Source organism: Amphiura filiformis, chromosome 3, assembly GCF_039555335.1.
Source record: "Amphiura filiformis chromosome 3, Afil_fr2py, whole genome shotgun sequence".
NCBI classification, from domain to species: Eukaryota; Metazoa; Echinodermata; class Ophiuroidea; order Amphilepidida; family Amphiuridae; genus Amphiura; species Amphiura filiformis.
In genome coordinates this window covers 35067019-35074022 of record NC_092630.1, presented here as the reverse complement: position 1 = coordinate 35074022, position 7004 = coordinate 35067019, and positions in this window count along the sequence as shown.

The following is a 7004-nucleotide window of genomic DNA, read 5'->3' as shown; positions in this document are numbered from 1 at the left end:
GGGGACGATTTACCATCTCACTTTACCATTTATCTTTATAAAGATATCTCTTCATGAGCGTACTCATGCAGTTGTTTGTTTTGTTTTGTTTTTTTTGGTTTTTTTTGGTTGAAAAGGTGAACCGATGTCAAATTTCTTAATTTTGCCCGATTTGGTTTTATGAGAATAAAAGAAAGAAAAATCTTATTAGAAATGATAGAAATAGTATCACTAAAATTCAATCTATGATTGCAGACATGCACATGTAATGAGTACCACCTGCTTGTAATGAAGGGCGATATAAACAAACATTGTTTTCACCTATTGATGTGGTACTAGTTAATCGACGGTGAACTGGAGGAACAACGTCTAGGGCACAGCGTCACCATCCCTCCCGGGGGAGTAACCAGACCTGACCTTCCGGGGGGGGGGCAAGATTGTAAAATTTCCCAATTTCTGAAAAAAATCGTAGTATTTATGTGCGAGCGGCTTGCCGCGAAGCATTAAACTGGTGGGGTCCAGGTGCCCGCCTTAGGGCCCCTAGTGGGGTCCAGGTGCAAAGCCCCGGCGGGAGTCAAGGGGGGGGCTTCAAGGGGGCGGAGCCCCCTGAAGCTCATGGTTTTTGGCATATTAGAAGCTAAAAAATCAGTGTTTCAGAGAACAAATTTCACAATGAAAGTAGTAGGACCCTATAGATCTTCTTCCTCTTTCTTTCCCTCTTCTCTCCCCCTTCCCTTTTCTCTTTTCCTTCCTTTTTCCCCTCTTTTTCTTTTCTTCTTTCCCCTTTTTCTTCCCTCTTTTTCTCTCCTTCTCCAATTTCTCCTTCTCAATTTTTTGCTCTTCTTCCCAGTTTTTTTGTGCCCGGGGGCAGCTTGCCCCCCCGGCCACCCCACTGGTTACGCCACTGGGGGGGGGAGGGGTCACTCCCATTGTGTCCTGTACACCATCCGCGATAATCAACTTTTGAAAAGTACCCTAAACAAGGATTTAACCCTTGGCTAAAACGATACCCTAAACAGGGATTTTATTCCTTGCATCAAATTTCATACCCTAAATTTCCTTTCCGCGTATTAGCCATTGCAATTTTGCTACCCTTTTTTCCAATATTTCATGTTTTAGACACCCTAATCGCGTTACGCGCGTATCGTACCTATCGACGAAAAACTACCCTTTTACGCGTTTTCATTATCGCGGATGGTGTACAGGCCACAATGGGAGTGACCCCCCCCCCGGGCCATCCCTATATCTTCGTATCAAAAATTGACTAGAGGGCGAATCCACTAGTTCTTCAACAGCCACGCATGGCGAGTTTGTTCAAGTTAGGCCGAGCGACACAGGCTAAGAACATATCACCTGAACGATATAAGATACCACAGTGTTTCCATTCATTAGCTGTAATGACACGTTTTTACGATCTGCGCATGCTCATTACCCTCTTTAAACGTTGCCAACACAAGAAAATTCGATTTGTTGTCAGTTTTTGTTTTCAATACACTGACTGGAAGTTAAATCCACTAAGATACGATTATCATATTCTTTATTATATAAAACTGCAATTCCACCGAAAGGTTTTTAGATTGACAGAAAATAATGTGATGTATTCAACTGTTTGAAAATATAATCATATCAAAAGAATCTATTACACCATCAGTTTATTTTCATTAAACTAGGAATAAAATCATTTCATCTCAACTAACATCTCAATCTTATTGTTCCTGAGTTTATAGACCATGGAAAGACTCAACCTTCAACAATACAGTGACAATAGATTTAACCTGTATATATTCATAGCTGCATCGCTACTTTATTATCGATTGATTTTAGCCAATGATTGGTTTTTAACCAACATGACCAACCGCTCACCGAGCGCAGAGTACTAGTATAAGCTTATATGTGACCCGTTACAGCGAAAGGTACCTTATGTCGGCTGCTACAAGTGTCTCTTTTTCCCCAATGTTGGCAGAAAATATCAAACAATAATGACAATCTGAAGTGGCGGTCATTTCAAATCATCTACAAGTCAACGAGGTTCAGGAATGTCTTCTCATTGTTAGTGGGTGGCTACATAGTACATACCTATACAAATACAATACAATGCTTTTGTAACCCACCACTCACGCCACTTGAACAGGGATTAGCCATATCAAATAAAGACTAGAGCTGTATAACAAACAGTTCTATAGACAGGTACAAGCTTATTATCCTCTACAACAATAGGATTAATGATTGGTTTAGAATGCATTTGTTACTAGCAAAATAAGGCATATGTAGCTCCCGACTTAAGGTACCTTTTGCTGTAACGGGTCACATATTGTAATAGAAGCTACTCTCAGCGGCCGGCGGGCAGTTTATAAACCCAGCAAACACAAAGTTATATTTTGGGTTTGGGTTTAGGTAAAAAGTTTTAATAACATTAAAATGTCGGGTTATATAAAGGTCATGAAAACGTTTTAAAACGTTTTGTATGAAAACACACTACAACAATATTTTTAAAATGATTTCCGAAATGTTATTGTAAACTATTTTTGCAAACATTTTTTGCCAAATATTTTGTCAACACTTAAATAACAATATGTTAAAATATTTGCATTATCAACAAATGTTTTTAATGTTATGAAAACGTTTTATACCCTTTATGTAACCCGACATTTAAACGTTTTTTACAACCTTTTGCGAATGATGTCAAAAACGTTTTGTGTTTGCTGGGAAAGACACGTGTTTTGATGGCTATACAAAATAATTCATTACCTGCCGCTATAGTCATGTACATGAGATCAAACTGAATCAAAACACCTGTTTCGTGTGAGTAATAAGCAGCAACTCTCCTCGATGAACAGTTTTAACATGTCAAGTAGTACTTTAATTAATACAAATTGATCTTTGAAGCATTACATACTTTGACTATTAATTGAAAAATAAAGAACAAAGAACAAAACAAACTTGCTTCAATGTTTAAACTGTCTTTATCCTTTTCAATGAAAAAAGAACACTTTGATCGTCTCAGACGAAACGCAATAGAATCATTAATTTCACGGGGTATTTAATTGACCATCCCATAGCAAAAAGAAAAGTTTCCCGGTGACCACCCGATGACCATTCGGTGGTTATCAGAAACCTTTCGGGTACCTTTTCCAGAGTTATCCGAAAGTGCCCGCTAGCGGATACCTTGCGGATACCTAATTAAGTTATATCCAAAAGTTTTCGGGTAGACATCCGGAAGTCTCCCAAAAACTCAAATATTTCAAATGAGTTACCCAGAAGGTCCCCAGAAACTTATATTCTTTGCAGGAGTTACCCGGTGGTTATCCGCTTTTAATTTGACCTTGAAAATAGCATTAAGCATCTTAAGAATGCGTGGGTGGGTATATGGTCAAATTAAGGTCACTGTATGAATTCAAAATGGAGTAGCTAGCTGTTGGCAGTTGGAATATATTTGTGCAGAATATTCAAGTTATTTGTGGTCCAAAATGTATGGATTTACATGTAGGACATTACAAGATGTTTACTAATTAATCTGGAACATGCTGTAGGAATTATAAAGCATTGAAAGCTTGATTTCATATGACAATGCAGGTAGGACAATTTGTATGAAATGATTTGTATTGATGCAGTTTTTATACACAATGTACCTAATATATGACACATTTGAATGTTTAGTTTATATCTTTTCTAGTAAATCATACATGATTTTGACAGTAAATGAATGTCAATTAATTACTAATCATCAGCTAATGTGTCAATTAACTGATAAGCTTTATGTTAAGCTATTTGTTGTAAATAAATTATAATATTTGATATAGAAATTATAGGCTGTGTCAGTGATGTGATCACACTTAGGGACTGTAGACATGTTTATATTCTGATATATCAATTTGGTTGTACATTAATTGAAATTTAAATCAGAAGAATATTTTTGTACAATAACTACAATTATATACACTGTATGTACACTTTCAAGTTTCTTATAGCAAGATAGCACAAGCTCAACTGCCATGACTGCAAAGTTGTATTTCTCCAAAAACTATACAATTCAAATAATAAGCTAAATTGCCTAATAAATGTGTGCATACTCATGAATTTGTATTTCTGCATTCCCCAAAAGGTCAACAGGAAGTCTCCAAAGAGGTCACCAGGTATATCGTCACCAAAAGTTATCCGCTGGGTCCCCGAAAAGTTATCGGGTAGTTATCCGCTGGTTCCCCAAAACAGTCATCGGGTGGTTACCCGCTAGTTTCCCAAAACAGTCATCGGGTAGTCATCCGGTACCTATTACCTGAAAGGTATCCACTATTGTTTCCCAAAAATTTATCGGGTAGTCACCCGCTACCTATCTAATTTGCATGTGAAATTTGCCGGTGTCTACCCGGTGACTATCGGGAAGTTATTCCGAAAAGGTCTCATTTTTTGATATGGGCATTCCCTTAATGATATAATCAGTTATTTTATTTTATACACACATCATAGCCTATGCAATTTTCATAGAAAATTTGGAGTGATTCTATCGTGTAGTTTTAAGCGTCTTTAGGGGGATATGAATCCCCCACTCCCCGTCCAAACTCCCCACCCATCATCATTGATTTCATGACATACACCAGACACAAAAAGAAACTCGTCAGTTATATTCATCCTTGCTGTTCAATAACTTGATAGTTTTGGATTATTCTGAAATATACATTTTGTTAATCATACTGCAGTTACTGTCCGTTTTCCTATACACAATACACAGTGCTCTCACCATTGACGCGTGACCTCTACAAACAGTGTATGTTATAGGTATATGGGCATTGCCTAGTTAACATCACTGTGTGAAAAATAACCGGCCAATATTTTAACTATTCTCCAAACTTCTAGCAAATATATTCAAATATATGACCTAAAATTACAGCTAGGTTAGATGTTCAGAAGGGGTCCGCACTTTCGTAGAATATGAGTGAGGGCAAAGCATAGCTAGCTCATAGCTAGCCAACTCCCCGTGTTAATTGAATGGAGATTTGACCGAAAATATTGAGCTATATTGGTAACGGACCGCTCCGTTCTGAAGGATGCCACAAAAAACGGTATAAGCTACATTTAAACTATTCTAAATAGGTTCTAGAAAATATAGTTTTGTAACATGTCCTAAATTTTTAGCTAATTTAGATGTTTGGAGAGGGTCGCACTTTTGTGTTTTAGGAAGGATATGTAAACGACAGATAACACCAAAAATATGAAGAAATTATTTCGAAACCGTGTTAAGTCAACAATCATTATGTTGCTCATTTTGAAGAATGCTGGTTGACAAAAAGCAGGCCATTGTCTCATTTCGTGAACAAAGGTACACATACCATTGTTCCCTTTCGTTTCCTTTATAATCGGTTACCCAACTGAAGCTATAATACCAGCTTTATTGCGATGTCGCACATGTAAAACAGACACTTGTGCACAACCAGAGAAGATCTGATTTAATCAGTTGAGCTGCTTCAATGAGTGTTATCTTGGTTTAATAGCTTTTAATGGGGTTTAAGTCCTGCAAAGGTCGAGATGAATTCTACTGTAGACATGACTGCACCATGTTGGACTTTGCCTTAACATTTGACACCCTGTTCGTGAAAAACGAACAAGAATTGACCAAGATATGCGCCTCCAAAGCTTCAAACCCCAAAATCAAAAGTTGCATTTTCAACGATTTTCAATGGGAACGCATGTATTGTTGTATTGCACACAAGCACCACGGGCCAATCAATAAAGCACACAGTGTAACAGGCACAATTGAATCGTTAAAATTGCAACTTTTCACTTTGGGGTTTGAGAGTTTGGAGGCGCATATCTTGATCAATTCTTGCTCAATGTTCACGAACAGGGTGTCAAATGAGAAAGAAAAGTCCAATTAACAAAATGTATATTTCAGAATAATCCAAAATTATCAAATTATTGAACAGCAAGGATGAATATAACTGACGAGTTGCTTTTTGTGCCTGGTGTACATTATTACTCCTGTGAGTACCTTTTTGTCTTTATGCAACAAATAATTCAAGCCAGCGCGTGCAGGGTTTACCGGGATTTCTTGTAATTTCATCCCAATATTTCACGGCATTTGACACAGGAGCATGTAGTCCCAATTGAGTTTCACCAATATGAGATTTTATATTGTGTACAATCAAATTATGACCATGGACAGAAACTGTAATCGTTGTAAAACGACGCATCTTTCCCCAAAATGGTTCAGGAACATCAAACGACAGTGCTTCTCGAAAGATAACCTCATCCATGGCGCTGTGATTTTTCTCGGCTGCTGTTTTACGCTTCAGAAGGATTGGTTTTTCGTCGACCAAAGTCTCAAGAACAACAGTAACTGATATCTCTGGAAAAAAATAAGACACCGTTGAAACAAAGTATTTGTAATGAACATCTCTTACTAAATAAAATGTATTGGCATTCAATGTCTTCGTCATAAGTAATTTTAATAACAAAAAGGAAATATAAACCGATGTGTAAAGATTGATTTTCACTCAATTTGTCAACTTAGTTTTTTTCTAAAAACACTAACTTTGGATAATATTTCGGGCATTTGTAAAAGGCATTATTTTTAAATAGTGCCTTTTACAAATGCCCGAAATATTATACATATAAATAAATAAATATACACAGGCCCGTAGCCAGGATTTATTTGGGGTTTTTTGAAAAAGTGGACTTTTTTTTTCTTCAAAATTTTGACCTTTTTGGACTGGGCGGATTTGGGCATTCTTGGACCAAAAAGGCATAAAAACCTCTATTTTTTTGATCGCTACGCTCGAATATGGGACATTTTTGGGCCTGAATATACATCTAAAAATGTACTGTTTTTCCTCTGAGATATCGCGGATGACGACAATAAAAGTTCACGCTAAATCAGGTTATCCCCGGGAGGTTATCAGACGTGGATCGTAACGCACTTATATATTTTTAATTAACCTACTGAATATGGCTTCCTACGTCGCGCGCTGAGCATACATGTAATAATTATGTATCTGATATTGGGAAAGAAGTTGTCATTTTCCCCCAACATA